General features: G+C 49.2%; 2 protein-coding genes across 3 annotated transcripts in view; one reads left to right on the top strand and one right to left on the bottom strand.

Annotated features, from left to right (window-relative positions):
• Positions 1 to 16949, top strand: part of LOC138643509 (uncharacterized) — a 1192186-nt gene that overhangs the window by 686661 nt on the left and 488576 nt on the right. The gene's annotated exons all lie outside the window — the stretch shown is intronic.
• The window catches only part of LOC138643227 (fucolectin-like), a 241625-nt gene that overhangs the window by 13428 nt on the left and 211248 nt on the right, over positions 1 to 16949 (bottom strand). The window contains exon 1 of one of the 2 annotated variants that reach the window (XM_069732090.1): positions 10244 to 10435. The exons of the other annotated variant lie outside the window; for it this stretch is intronic. The gene's annotated coding sequence lies outside the window, so the exon portion shown is untranslated. Of the gene's footprint in view, positions 1 to 10243; positions 10436 to 16949 lie in introns of those variants that run through there. 2 annotated transcript variants of the gene reach the window in all.

The following is a 16949-nucleotide window of genomic DNA, read 5'->3' on the forward strand; positions in this document are numbered from 1 at the left end:
ATGAGGAGGAGCAGGAATGAGTGCAGGAACTGATGCATGAGGTGGAGGATTCCCTGATAGAAATAGGACCAGCTAATCTCATCTAACAGAGCACATGTGCCGTGCCAGGGTGGTACTCAGCCTTGGCCTCCACAATGTTCATCCAGTGAACAGCTCATGCGCATATGTCGATCGTGAAGTGGAGATCCCCAGTAACAGCGTTGTTAAGGGCATGGGTGATGTTCCTCGACATGTGCTGGTACAAGGTTGGGATGCCATATCGGGTGAAAAAGTGGCTGATAGGGACCAAGACATAACGGCAACATTTCCATGGCAAGCAGCCTGGAAATAGCCTTTTGGCCTGTGGGTGGGTTGCTGGAAACTTTCACTTTCATTCCATGGCCTGGGGTAGGGACAACTGAATGCTCGGCTGGGGAAAGGATTTGGAAGTGCCTGATGATGGAAAGTGAGAATGTGTAAAGAGTTGCAGGCCAGGAGGCATCTGCGCCAGTGTATTGGAGAGGGGATTGGGAAGGACATGGGGGAAGAGGCAGTGGAGTTACCCAATGGCAGCAATCATGGACCATGGCATCCGGCAAACTGAGTCGGGTGCTTAGATGACATGTGCCTGAACATGCTACTGGTGGTTAGTTTCCTAGTGGTCAGGCACCTGTTGATTTTGGCATGGCACAGTTTGAAAATTACCATTTTTTTTTGTCTAAGAACCTTCTTTAAAAAACTGCCAGACTGGGGAACACCAAACTCTTTGACATAAAAATGCAGGAGTGTGTGTGCTTGCCTTGTCCCTGTAGTCACACCAGTGCCTCTTCCTGTTTGTTTCGGTGCTACCCATCACTCCTACTCGCTCTGCATGCCAGATTCTCAGGTTGGGTGGGTGACTTCGTCATCCACCACCTCGTCTTCCACCTCTGCACTCTGGTCCTCCTGACTTGGTGACTGGATTACAACAAGCCGACTTATCAGCAACAGTGTCTCATCATCATCTTCCTCCCTTGACAAAATTTGCCATTCCCCACTGTCATCTTCTTGTGGCAGCTCTAAGTTTTGTGCATCACTAAACAGCGTGTCCTCCTGTCCCTCTTGGAGCATGCAGGTTGAGAGGCCAAAACCAATAAGTGATGTTGTAAATTACTCCTTGGAATGTCCTAGTGTGGGATCAATAGTCCCCTGGAACTCGACATGGAGAATCAGGGTGAGTATGAAGGGATCCAAACTGTTCCTGAGATTGGACCATGTGGAAGACTGTGTGGTGCTGCCAAGCCTGCTGGTAGCATTATCTGCAATCCAGCCGCTCCCCTGTGCGCACTGCTCTGGCTTCAGAAGTGGTGTACTGTGTCTCTCTGCAAAGTGTGTTTCTCCTGCTCCAGCAACAGGCGTTGTCGCACCTGCCCCACGTCCTCGGCATCTGAGTGCGCCATCATCAGCACTTCCACTTCCCCGTCCCTTAATGCATGTCCAACGCATATTCTAATTGCTAAATCTCTGGAAACCAAGTTTACTTTAAAAAAAAATTGGTCACCTGCAGCAGTCAAAGTGGTTGTTGGGAGTTTAATACTAACATAATGTAGCACAAGGCACTTAAGACTGTGGGGATGAGTAATTAAATCAAGAATAATTTTACAAAGCTTTTTGGGAGTGTTATATACCAATGAAATGTAAAACAGACCATGTAATACTAAATGGGGGAGTAATTGAATCCAGAAAAAAAATGTAAATGTTTTTTGGAAGTCTTTTATAACACCAAAATGTAGCACAGCATAAGATACTACATGGGTGAGTAATTCAATCCAAAAAATAATAAAAAACTTTTTGGAAATGTTTTATAACACAGAAATGTACCACAAGGTACATAATACTATACATGCGAGTAATTGAATTCAGAATTTTTTTTCTAGGCTTTTTGGGAATGTTATATATCACAGAAATGTAACATAAAGCATGTAGAAAACTATTGATGACAATATAGTCAATTTTTGACCCACCACTCTCCACCCCCAACAAAAAATCTGTTCACTTGCAGCAACTATATATTTAGCATAAGACTATGAAGCCCTCAGCCCTGCCTAGATCCTTTATTCTAGCACTCTCCCTCTAAGATACAGAGGATTAACCTTAGAAGGGCTGTTAGTATGACGGCTCAGCTTCAGCCCCGGTATCTACACTATAGGCCTCTGACTCGTCATACTGTGCACACACAGGCCTGGACAAACACTCTCTCCCTCCAATATGGAGTGTCACAGAGCTGTGCAGCGGCGTCAGTGTGCCAAGTCGGCCGGCGCTTGTCCTTTTATAATCCGTGATGATGTCACAAGGCCAGCCAATCACAGAAATGCCACAACCAAGATGGCTACGGCATTATAGTGGCAGGCAATTCCCTCATGCTTATTGGCTGCGTAACAGACACTAAAAATCGGGGGCAGGGAGTTTACATTGAGCACTGGCTAATGATGGCAGAGTAATGAGTGCATCCGAGCACTGTGATACGCGAGTGATAACCGAGCACCCTGATCTCTGAGTATCACCAAGCACATCTGAGCCCCGGGATACTCGAGTGATAACCGATCACCGTGACCTTTGAGTATCACCGAGCACATCTGAGCCCCGGGATACTGGAGTGATAACCGATCACCGTGATCTCCGATTATCACCGAGCACATCCGAGCCCCGGGATACTCGAGTGATAACTGAGTACCGTGATCTCTGAGTATCACCGAGCACATCCGAGCCCCGGGATACTTGAGTAATGATGAGCGAGGGTACTCGTGCTCAGGTTTTCCCGAGCATGCGCGGGTGGTCTCCAAGTATTTGTAACTACTCGGAGATTTAGCTTTTGTTGATGCAGTTGCATGATTTATGGCTGCTAGCCAGCCTGAATACATTTGGGGGTTGCCTGGTTGCTAGGGAATCCCCACATGTATTCAAGCTGTCTATCAGCTGTGAATCATGCAGCTGAGGCAAAGAAAACTAAATCTCCGAGCAATTACAAATACTCGGAGACCACCCAAGCGTGCTCGGGAAAACACGAGCAATGAGAACACTCGCTCATCACTATACTTGAGTGATTATCGAGCATCGTGATCTCAGAGTATCACGAGCACATCTGAGCCCAGGGAAATTCCAGAGATAACCGAGCACCGTGACCTCTGAGTATCACCAAGCACATCTGAGCCCCAGGATACCCGAGTGATAACCGAGCACTGTGATCTCTGAGTATCACCGAGCACATCTGAGCCCTGGGATACTCGAGTGATAACCGAGCACCGTGATCTTTGAGTATCACCGAGCACATCTGAGCCCCGAGATACTGGAGAGATAACCGAGCACCGTGATTTTTGAGTATCACCGAGCACATCTGAGTCCCGGGATACTGGAGTGATAACCGAGCACTGTGATCTCCGAGTATCACCGAGCACATCTGAGCCCCGAGATACTGGAGAGATAACCGAGCACCGTGATCTTTGAGTATCACCGAGCACATCTGAGCCCCAGAATACTCGAGTGATAACCGAGCACCGTGATATCTGAGTATCACCAAGCACATCTGAGCCCTGGGATACTCGACTGATAACCGAGCACCGTGATCTTTGAGTATCACCGAGCACATCTGAGCCCCAGAATACTCGAGTGATAACCGAGCACGTGATATCTGAGTATCACCGAGCTCATCTGAGCCCCAGAATACTCGAGTGATAACCGAGCACCGTGATATCTGAGTATCACCGAGCACATCTGAGCCCTGGGATACTCGACTGATAACCGAGCACCGTGATCTTTGAGTATCACCGAGCACATCTGAGCCCCAGAATACTCGAGTGATAACCGAGCACGTGATATCTGAGTATCACCGAGCTCATCTGAGCCCCAGAATACTCGAGTGATAACCGAGCACCGTGATCTCTGAGTATCACCGAGCACATCTGAGCCCCGGGATACTGGAGAGATAACCGAGCACTATGATATCTGAGTATCACGAGCACATCTGAGCCCAGGGAAATTCCAGTGATAACCGAGCACCGTGACCTCTGAGTATCACCAAGCACATCTGAGCCCCAGGATACCCGAGTGATAACCGAGCACTGTGATCTCTGAGTATCACCGAGCACATCTGAGCCCTGGGATACTCGAGTGATAACCGAGCACCGTGATCTTTGAGTGTCACCAAGCACATCTGAGCCCCGGGATACTGGAGAGATAACCGAGCACCGTGATCTTTGAGTATCACCGAGCACATCTGAGCCCCAGAATACTCGAGTGATAACCGAGCACCGTGATATCTGAGTATCACCAAGCTCATCTGAGCCCCAGAATACTCGAGTGATAACTGAGCACCGTGATCTTTGAGTATCACCGAGCACATCTGAGCCCCAGAATACTCGAGTGATAACTGAGCACTATGATATCTGAGTATCACCGAGCACATCTGAGCCCCGGAATACTGGAGAGATAACCGAGCACCGTGATGTTTGAGTATCACCGAGCACATCTGAGCCCCAGAATACTCAAGTGATAACCGAGCACTGTGATATCTGAGTATCACCGAGCACATCTGAGCCCCGGGATACTGGAGTGATAACCGAGCACTGTGATATCTGAGTATCACCGAGCTCATCTGAGCCCCAGGATACTGGAGAGATAACCAAGCACCGTGATCTCTAAGTATCACCGAGCACATCTGAGCCCCAGAGTACTCGAGTGATAACCGAGCACCGTGATCACTGAGTATCACCGAGCTCATCTGTGCCCCAGAATACTCGAGTGATAACCGAGCACCGTGATCTCTGAGTATCACCGAGCACATCTGAGCCCTGGGATACTCGAGTGATAACCGAGCACTGTGATCTCTGAGTATCACCGAGCACATCTGAGCCCTGGGATACTGGAGTGATAACCGAGCACCGTGATCTCTGAGTATCACCGAGCACATCTTAGCCCCAGAATACTCGAGTGATAACCGAGCACCGTGATCTCTGAGTATCACCGAGCACATCTGAGCCCTGGGATACTCGAGTGATAACCGAGCACCGTGATATCTGAGTATCACCGAGCACATCTGAGCCCCGGGATACTGGAGTGATAACCGAGCACCGTGATCTTTGAGTATCACCGAGCACATCTGAGCCCCGGGATACTGGAGTGATAACCGAGCACCGTGATATCTGAGTATTACCGAGCTCATCTGAGCCCCAGAATACTTGAGTGATAACCGAGCACCGTAATCTCTGAGTATCACCGAGCACATCTGAGCCCTGGGATACTCGAGTGATAACCGAGCACCGTGATATCTGAGTATCACCGAGCACATCTGAGCCCCGGGATACTGGAGTGATAACCGAGCACCGTGATCTTTGAGTATCACCGAGCACATCTGAGCCCCGGGATACTGGAGAGATAACCGAGCACTGTGATCTTTGACTATCACCGAGCACATCTGAGCCCCGGGATACTGGATAGATAACCGAGCACCGTGATATCTGAGTATCACCGAGCACATCTGAGCCCCTGAATACTCGAGTGATAACAGTGCACCGTGATATCTGAGTATCACCGAGCACATCTGAGCCCTGGGATACTGGAGTGATAACCGAGCACCGTGATCTCTGAGTATCACCGAGCACATCTTAGCCCCAGAATACTCGAGTGATAACCGAGCACCGTGATCTCTGAGTATCACCGAGCACATCTGAGCCCTGGGATACTCGAGTGATAACCGAGCACCGTGATATCTGAGTATCACCGAGCACATCTGAGCCCCGGGATACTGGAGTGATAACCGAGCACCGTGATCTTTGAGTATCACCGAGCACATCTGAGCCCCGGGATACTGGAGTGATAACCGAGCACCGTGATATCTGAGTATTACCGAGCTCATCTGAGCCCCAGAATACTTGAGTGATAACCGAGCACCGTAATCTCTGAGTATCACCGAGCACATCTGAGCCCTGGGATACTCGAGTGATAACCGAGCACCGTGATATCTGAGTATCACCGAGCACATCTGAGCCCCGGGATACTGGAGTGATAACCGAGCACCGTGATCTTTGAGTATCACCGAGCACATCTGAGCCCCGGGATACTGGAGAGATAACCGAGCACTGTGATCTTTGACTATCACCGAGCACATCTGAGCCCCGGGATACTGGATAGATAACCGAGCACCGTGATATCTGAGTATCACCGAGCACATCTGAGCCCCTGAATACTCGAGTGATAACAGTGCACCGTGATCTCCGAGTATCACCGAGCTCATCTGAGCCCTGGGATACTGGAGTGATAACCGAGCACCGTGATATCTGAGTATCACCGAGCTCATCTGAGCCCTGGGATACTGGAGTGATTACCGAGCACTGTGATCTCTGAGTATCACCGAGCACATCTGAGCCCTGGGATACTGGAGTGATAACCGAGCACTGTGATCTCCGAGTATCACCGAGCACATCTGAGCCCTGGGATACTGGAGTGATAACCGAGCACCGTGATATCTGAGTATCACCAAGCACATCTGAGCCCCGGGATACTGGAGTGAAAACCGAGCACCGTGATATCTGAGTATCACCGAGCACATCTGAGCCCCGGGATACTGGAGTGATAACCGAGCACCATGATATCTGAGTATCACTGAGCACATCTGAGCCCCGGGATACTGGAGTGATAACCGAGCACTGTGATCTCTGAGTATCACCGAGCACATCTGAGCCCCGGGATACTGGAGTGATAACCGAGCACCGTGATATCTGAGTATCACCGAGCACATCTGAGCCCTGGGATACTGGAGAGATAACCAAGCACCATGATATCTGAGTATCACTGAGCACATCTGAGTCCCGGGATACTGGAGTGATAACCGAGCACCATGATCTCCGAGTATCACCAAGCACATCTGAGCCCCGGGATACTGGAGTGATAACCGAGCACGTGATATCTGAGTATCACCGAGCACATCTGAGCCCCGGGATACTGGAGTGATAACCGAGCACCGTGATATCTGAGTATCACCGAGCACATCTGAGCCCCGGGATACTGGAGTGATAACCGAGCACCGTGATCTCCGAGTATCACCAAGCACATCTGAGCCCCGGGATACTGGAGTGATAACCGAGCACCGTGATATCTGAGTATCACCGATCACATCTGAGCCCTGGGATACTGGAGAGATAACCGAGCACCGTGATATCTGAGTATCACCGAGCACATCTGAGCCCCGGGATACTGGAGTGATAACCGAGCACGTGATATCTGAGTATCACTGAGGACATCTGAGCCCCGGGATACTGGAGTGATAACCGAGCACCGTGATATCTGAGTATCACCGATCACATCTGAGCCCCGGGATACTGGAGTGATAACCGAGCACCGTGATATCTGAGTATCACCGATCACATCTGAGCCCCGGGATACTGGAGTGATAAACGAGCACCGTGATATCTGAGTATCACCGAGCACATCTGAGCCCCGGGATACTGGAGTGATAACCGAGCACCGTGATATCTGAGTATCACTGAGGACATCTGAGCCCCGGGATACTGGAGTGATAACTGAGCACCATGATCTCCGAGTATCACCGAGCACATCTGAGCCCCGGGATACTGGAGTGATAACCGAGCACGTGATATCTGAGTATCACTGAGGACATCTGAGCCCCGGGATACTGGAGTGATAACCGAGCACCGTGATATCTGAGTATCACCGAGCACATCTGAGCCCCGGGATACTGGAGTGATAACCGAGCACCGTGATATCTGAGTATCACCGAGCACATCTGAGTCCCGGGATACTGGAGTGATAACCGAGCACCGTGATATCTGAGTATCACCGATCACATCTGAGCCCCGGGATACTGGAGTGATAACCGAGCACCGTGATATCTGAGTATCACTGAGCACATCTGAGCCCCGGGATACTGGAGTGATAACCGAGCACCGTGATATCTGAGTATCACCGATCACATCTGAGCCCCGGGATACTGGAGTGATAACCGAGCACCGTGATATCTGAGTATCACCGAGCACATCTGAGCCCCGGGATACTGGAGTGATAACCGAGCACTGTGATATCTGAGTATCACTGAGGACATCTGAGCCCCGGGATACTGGAGTGATAACCGAGCACTGTGATCTCTGAGTATCACCGAGCACATCTGAGTCCCCGGATACTGGAGTGATAACCGAGCACCGTGATATCTGAGTATCACCGATCACATCTGAGCCCCGGGATACTGGAGTGATAACCGAGCACCGTGATCTCCGAGTATCACCAAGCACATCTGAGCCCCGGGATACTGGAGTGATAACCGAGCACTGTGATCTCTGAGTATCACCGAGCACATCTGAGTCCCGGGATACTGGAGTGATAACCGAGCACTGTGATCTCTGAGTATCACTGAGGACATCTGAGCCCCGGGATACTGGAGTGATAACCGAGCACCGTGATATCTGAGTATCACCAAGCACATCTGAGCCCCGGGATACTGGAGTGATAACCGAGCACTGTGATCTCTGAGTATCACTGAGGACATCTGAGCCCCGGGATACTGGAGTGATAACCGAGCACCGTGATCTCCGAGTATCACCAAGCACATCTGAGCCCCGGGATACTGGAGTGATAACCGAGCACTGTGATCTCTGAGTATCACCGATCACATCTGAGCCCCGGGATACTGGAGTGATAACCGAGCACCGTGATATCTGAGTATCACTGAGGACATCTGAGCCCCGGGATACTGGAGTGATAACCGAGCACCGTGATATCTGAGTATCACCGAGCACATCTGAGCCCCGGGATACTGGAGTGATAACCGAGCACCGTGATATCTGAGTATCACTGAGCACATCTGAGCCCCGGGATACTGGAGTGATAACCGAGCACCATGATCTCCGAGTATCACCGAGCACATCTGAGCCCTGGGATACTCGAGTGATAACCGAGCACCGTGATATCTGAGTATCACCGAGCACATCTGAGTCCCGGGATACTGGAGTGATAACCGAGCACCGTGATATCTGAGTATCACTGAGCACATCTGAGCCCCGGGATACTGGAGTGATAACCGAGCACCATGATCTCCGAGTATCACCGAGCACATCTGAGCCCTGGGATACTCGAGTGATAACCGAGCACCGTGATATCTGAGTATCACCGAGCACATCTGAGCCCCGGGATACTGGAGTGATAACCGAGCACTGTGATCTCTGAGTATCACCGAGCACATCTGAGCCCCGGGATACTGGAGTGATAACTGAGCACCGTGATATCTGAGTATCACCAAGCACATCTGAGCCCTGGGATACTGGAGTGATAACCGAGCACTGTGATCTCTGAGTATCACCGATCACATCTGAGCCCCGGGATACTGGAGTGATAACCGAGCACCGTGATATCTGAGTATCACCGAGCACATCTGAGCCCCGGGATACTGGAGTGATAACCGAGCACCGTGATATCTGAGTATCACCGATCACATCTGAGCCCTGGGATACTGGAGTGATAACCGAGCACTGTGATATCTGAGTATCACCGAGCACATCTGAGCCCCGGGATACTGGAGTGATAACCGAGCACCGTGATATCTGAGTATCACCGAGCACATCTGAGCCCTGGGATACTGGAGTGATAACCGAGCACTGTGATCTCTGAGTATCACCGATCACATCTGAGCCCCGGGATACTGGAGTGATAACCGAGCACCGTGATATCTGAGTATCACCGAGCACATCTGAGCCCCGGGATACTGGAGTGATAACCGAGCACCGTGATATCTGAGTATCACCGATCACATCTGAGCCCCGGGATACTGGAGTGATAACCGAGCACTGTGATATCTGAGTATCACCGAGCACATCTGAGCCCTGGGATACTTGCTTATCACTAATCATGAACTTAAACAAATAGTACCATGTGGTTTGGATTACCGGAATGATCTCATGTATGGTTATTGAGCCCGTATACTTATGTCTATATGCACATGGTCCTTTTCCTATGTTCCTTATTGTTATGTGAGATTCATATGTTGTATGTATATAATCTGATGCTGTGCTGGAGTCTAATGGTTGATCACTGACCGGGCAGCACATCAGCGTACGTTACTATTCACACTGCTAAAACTGGTCACGTTGTATCACTGTCCTGCTGTGACGAAATTTCATGGATTACAAATTAAACTGCTAATTTCATCACATAAACCAGTTTTTTTCTTTGTACCACAATAGATCAGAATGGCTGATAACAGGGGGAGATAGATTGCACTTACCTATACAGCAGACGCAGCGGTGTCCTGCAGTGAAGTGTATGGATGGTGGCGCCCCCTATAGTCAGGTCCTGCAGTCTGTGTGTCTCGAGTGGCCCCAGTGCTGGACATTTATACCTTCTTACACTCCGGGTCCTCCCGCTCTGATCCGGTCTCTACTTTTATGGATTTCCAGTGAATTTCCTCCCTGGAGAGAATTATCTCATGACTAATAAACCAAACAAACTTGTTCACCTGCAGCCGAGGTCAATATCCACAAAGGATCCAAAACAGAGATGAGCGAACATTTCAAGGTTCGGTTTTAGGTTCGCGGAACGGACCTCCGTTTGCCAAACTGTTTGACAAACGTACCCGAGCCCCATTAAATTCAATGGGAGGCGAAAACAAACAGATACATAACCCCTTAAGGGGTGACAAAAAGCTTCCCAAACAGCTAAAATTAGGAGCAGACACCAGGAAAAGTGGCATCACTTGAGACACAGTAGAAATTTGCCAATGGCACAGCAGCAGTCAGCCCTGAGCCATGTGGAGCGCCCCCAGACACAGGGCCACAGGTTACTCGGTACCGGTCCTCTCTGTCTCAGTTCTGAGGCTGTCATGGTGGCGGGACCCGGTCCGTGACCCTGCTAAGGGGCGTCCAATAAATGGGTCCTGTAAGTTTGTCAAGGGTTCGTGACGCCACCTGTGGTGTTCGGTCAGGGCGACCGACGCTGCTGTGGGGTCCGCTGGGGTGATGGAATGGCAGCTAGATGATATACCTTCCCACAGGTGAAGTATGTCCCCAGGGCTTCCCAGTAGTTTAGGTGGCGATGGTGCGAGGCGCAGTTAATAACGAGGACACAGGGTTGCAGTCTCTTTACCTCTTTACTGAAGGCTTCAGGATCCTCAATCCAGAGCACTGTTAACAGGGCTGTCTGAGACCGGCCGGTCCAATGGGCACATCCAGAGTTCCCTTTGCAGTTGGAAATCAGTGCCTACCACTAGCGCCTGTGTGTTGTAGTCCTACCCTGCTGAGCATTCGGGATAGTCCTCACAACTGTCGTTTCTATTCTGATGTTCTGCTTCGTCCCCCAGTTTGTTATGGCTAGGACGCACCCATTTGACGGGAAGGCTCGGAGCTATTCTGGGACCCTAGAGACGCCCCTCTCCCACTGTTGCCCCCTATGTCTTCTTAGGTGATGTATGTTAGACAGTCAACCTATAATCAACTGTCCTGCCTCTGTTTGAAGTAATGCTTGGAGTCAGTTACTTCCTCGGCGTTCTGGCCACTGGCTACGCGCCTCAGTAGGATGTTGCCGATCTCGGGGCACAACTCTTACTGGCTCTCCTTTGTGCTTTGATCTCGCTTCTCACTTCTCCACAATATACTTCGCTTCGTGTCCTTTCTTTAGATACCGCCGCAAGGTAGTGCAGGTGCGGTTCTGTAACGATCTTTCCTTGTCGCTAAGTCACTGCCAGGTTCCCACGCCTGACAGGGACCCCTCTGAATCTTCCCCGCAACACCCCCTGCCACGGGATGTTGCCTGGACAAAACCCAGTCAGCTTCTGACTAACTTCCTATCCAACCCCCAGTTTTACCAAAGTGTGAGGAGTGGCCTAGTAAATAGAACCTTTTGCTCCCCCTAGTGGCCGGAGTGTGAAGTGTAATGTGTGACTGTGATACCTGGTCAGGTGAACTCCTTTGGTGCCATCAGACATAACATCACTCCCCTTAGCGGCAGAGCGACACCACTGCAACGACCAGGTCTCTGGGGCGCTGCACTCGCATGAGGTATCAGGCTCTGGCCCAGCAGTTACAGCTTGGAATTGAGGTTCAATGAGGACCTGATGGATAAGGGAGCGGTGTAAGCCTTCTTATCTGGGAGCCCTGATACCTCATCCAACATCTCCAATTTTTTTCTTTTTTTATTTCAGCCACACTCAGATGGCAGAAACATCAGTTTCATACAGTGATATTGGTAGAAAAATATAGGGAAAGTAACACAGGTAGATGACTGACAGTAAGTGCAGGCCTGCCTGTCTGCGAGCCCGACTGCTACAGGCAACCCACCAGATGGAGACACAACTGGAGTCTCCACATTTCAAAAAAGAATTGTCACACACCAAGTGGCATCAATTTCCCCAGAGTAGAAGCAGTATAATAGCCACTGACACAACTTCCACCACAGGCAACCCAGCAGATGGAGACCCTGCTTGGAATGTCCAAAAATGATTTATGACATCAGCGGCAGTAGCAACAGCAGGTACAGAAGACGCCACAAAGATGGCGCAGACTGTAATAATGCGAGATCAATACATGAAGCTAAATACTACACCATCGCTTAAGGTACCGTCACACTAGACGATATCGCTAGCGATCCGTGACGTTGCAGCGTCCTCGCTAGCGATATCGTCCAGTGTGACAGGCAGCAGCGATCAGGCCCCTGCTGTGCTGTCGCTGGTCGGGGAAGAAAGTCCAGAACTTTATTTCGTCGCTGGACTCCCCGCAGACATCGCTGAATCGGCGTGTGTGACACCGATTCAGCGATGTCTTCACTGGTAACCAGGGTAAACATCGGGTAACTAAGCGCAGGGCCGCGCTTAGTAACCCGATGTTTACCCTGGTTACCATCGTAAAAAAACAAACACTACATACTTACATTCAGCTGTCTGTCCCTTGCCGTCTATTTCCTGCACTGACTGCTGGCCGCAAAGTGAAACTGAAAGCACAGCACAGCGGTGAGTCACACAGCGGTGACTCACCGCTGTGGCTGTGCTCTGCTTTCACTTTGCGGCCAGCAGTCAGTGCAGCAAACAGACGGCAAGGGACAGACAGCTGAATGTAAGTATGTAGTGTTTGTTTTTTTATGATGGTAACCAGGGTAAACATCGGGTTACTAAGCGCGGCCCTGCGCTTAGTTACCCGATGTTTACCCTGGTTACCGGGGACCTCGGGATCGTTGGTCGCTGGAGAGCGGTCTGTGTGACAGCTCTCCAGCGACCAAACAGCGACGCTGCAGCGATCCGGATCGTTGTCGGTATCGCTGCAGCGTCGCTAAGTGTGACGGTACCTTTAGTCTGTCCAATCTGTGAATGGGGTGAAAAAGTCATCAGAGATCCATGACTCGAAAGTTAGGTGGTCTACACTTTCAGGGGACAGCCGGATGCGCTTATCCATCAGGACCCCACCAGCAGCGCTTAAAGACACGTTCTGAAAGAATGCTGCCTGCTGGGAATGACAAAACCTCCAAGGCGTGACAGTGGAGCTCAGGCAACTAATCCATTTTCCTGATGGCACTGATACTGAGCTCCAGATACTCCTGCACCATCCTTTCCAGTCATTCATAACGTGTCAGACTTGTACTCTGTTCTGCTGGTGCATAGGCTGGTTTAAAAAATGTGTGAAACGACTCACAGAAATTCCTTATGCTACTTACACTACTGCTGCTAATATTTTGGTGATGACGCCTTGAAGTTCCCAGGGTTGGACATCTAGATCCGGGATGTAAACACTCTGTCTCACTGCTCTCTTGGGGAAAACCACTCTCAAATATTTTGTCTATAAGCGTATTTCGATACTCCAGCATGCGTGCAACTCTTTCCAGGGGGGAATCATCTGGCTAAATTCACTCTTGTACCGTGGATCTAACAGAATGGCAGCCCAGTAGTCAGTGCTATTTCTAACCCTGAGAATACCAGCATCGTGTTGAAGATAGTGCAGCAAGAAGGCGCTCATGTGTTGGGCACTAACATGAGGTCCAAGTCCATGCTGTGTTGGTGGCAGGTAACAATCAAAGTTGCTTCCTCTGTCCCCTTCTGCCAACCACGGACAACAGAGAGCGTATCATTATCCTCTTCATCTCCTGACTGTGGGTTATAGAGAATTTTGTGACCAAGAATGTAAAATTGGTGGAGAAGGGTTGAACTTGATGGACCTAAGTCTTTTTTCAACCTATGCAACAAGAAGGAGACCTAGGATGGGGGTTATTTTGCCAAAATGGGGTTCAGCATGAGAGCCACTATACCAGAATGGGGCGCAGGATGGTGGACAATATTATAGGATGGGGACATTGTACCAATACAGGGCACATTATTACATGAAGGGGCCAGAGTCTGGGACATTATTACATGAAGGGGCCAAAACAGGGGACATATTACCAGGAAGGCGCCAAGCATAGAGGACTTTATAACTGGCTCAGTAAGGGGGACATTATACCAGGAAGGATCCCATGAACGGGACATTATACCTGGAAGGGTGGCACTGTTACACAAGATGGATGACATTATAAAAGGAAGAGGCTCAGGAGAGGGGAGATTATAATAGGAAGGGGTCTAGGATGAGAGACAGTATTAGAGGATGGAGACATGGACATTATTACAGGAAGGTGCCATTATGGGGACACTATTACAGGAAGGTGCCATTATGGGGACACTATTACAGGAAGGTGCCATTATGGGGACACTATTACAGGAAGGTGGCATTATGGGGATATGATTACAGGAAGGTGCCATTATGGGGACATTATTACAGGAAGGTGCAATTATGGGAACACCATTATAGGAAGGTGCCATTATGGTAACACTATTACAGGAAGGTACCATTATGGGGACACTATTATAGGAAGGTGCCATTATGGGGACACTATTACAGGAAGGTGCCATTATAGGGACACTATTACAGGAAGGTGCCATTATGGGGACAGTATTACAGGAAGGTGCCATTATAGGGACACTATTACAGGAAGGTGCCATTATGGGGACACTATTACAAGAAGGTGCCATTATAGGGACACTATTACAGGAAGGTGCCATTATAGGGACACTATTATAGGAAGGTGCCATTATGGGGACACTATTACAGGAAGGTGCCATTATAGGGACACTATTACAGGAAGGTGCCATTATTGGGACAGTATTACAGGAAGGTGCCATTATAGGGACACTATTACAGGAAGGTGCCATTATGGGGACACTATTACAAGAAGGTGCCATTATGAGGACACTATTACAGGAAGATACCATTAATGGGGACACTATTATAGGAACGTGCCATTATGGGGACACTATTACAGGAAGGTGCCATCATGGGGACACTATTACAGGAAGGTGCCATTATGGGGACACTATTACAGGAAGGTGCCATTATGGGGACACTATTACAGGGAGGTGCCATTATGGGGACACTATTACAGGAAGGTGCCATTATGGGGACACTAATACAGGAAGGTGGCATTATGGGGACACTATTACAGGAAGGTGCCATTATGGGGATACGATTACAGGAAGGTGCCATTATGGGGAAATTATTACAGGAAGGTGCCTTTATGGGGACACCATTATAGGAAGGTGCCATTATAGTAACACTATTACAGGAAGGTACCATTATGGGGACACTATTATAGGAACGTGCCATTATGGGGACACTATTACAGGAAGGTGCCATCATGGGGACACTATTACAGGAAGGTGCCATTATAGGGACACTATTACAGGAAGGTGCCATTATGGGGACACTATTACAGGAAGGTGCCATTATGGGGATACGATTACAGGAAGGTGCCATTATGGGGACATTATTACAGGAAGGTGCAATTATGGGAACACCATTATAGGAAGGTGCCATTATGGTAACACTATTACAGGAAGGTACCATTATGGGGACACTATTATAGGAAGGTGCCATTATGGGGACACTATTACAGGAAGGTGCCATTATAGGGACACTATTACAGGAAGGTGCCATTATGGGGACAGTATTACAGGAAGGTGCCATTATAGGGACACTATTACAGGAAGGTGCCATTATGGGGACACTATTACAAGAAGGTGCCATTATGAGGACACTATTACAGGAAGGTACCATTAATGGGGACACTATTATAGGAACGTGCCATTATGGGGACACTATTACAGGAAGGTGCCATCATGGGGACACTATTACAGGAAGGTGCCATTATAGGGACACTATTACAGGAAGGTGCCATTATGGGGACACTATTACAGGAAGGTGCCATTATAAGGATACGATTACAGGAAGGTGCCATTATGGGGACATTATTACAGGAAGGTGCAATTATGGGGACACCATTATAGGAAGGTGCCATTATGGTAACACTATTACAGGAAGGTACCATTATGGGGACACTATAATAGGAAGGTGCCATTATGGGGACACTATTACAGGAAGGTGCCATTATAGGGACACTATTACAGGAAGGTGCCATTATGGGGACACTATTACAGGAAGGTGCCATTATGGGGACACTATTACAGGAAGGTGCCATTATGGGGACACTAATACAGGAAGGTGGCATTATGGGGACACTATTACAGGAAGGTGCCATTATGGGGATACGATTACAGGAAGGTGCCATTATGGGGACATTATTACAGGAAGGTGCCTTTATGGGGACACCATTATAGGAAGGTGCTATTATGGTAACACTATTACAGGAAGGTACCATTATGGGGACATTATTACAGGAAGGTGCCATTATGGGGACACTATTATAGGAAGGTGCCATTATGGTAACACTATTACAGGAAGGTGTCTTCATGGGGACACTATTACAGGAAGGTGCCATTATGGGGACACTATTATAGGAAGGTGCCATTATGGGGACACTATTACAGGAAGGTGCCATTATAGGGACACTATTACAGGAAGGTGCCATTATGGGGACACTATTACAGGAAGGTGCCATTATGGGGATACGATTACAGGAAGGTG

The sequence above is a fragment of the Ranitomeya imitator genome, chromosome 6 (assembly GCF_032444005.1).
Source record: "Ranitomeya imitator isolate aRanImi1 chromosome 6, aRanImi1.pri, whole genome shotgun sequence".
Lineage (NCBI taxonomy): Eukaryota > Metazoa > Chordata > Amphibia > Anura > Dendrobatidae > Ranitomeya > Ranitomeya imitator.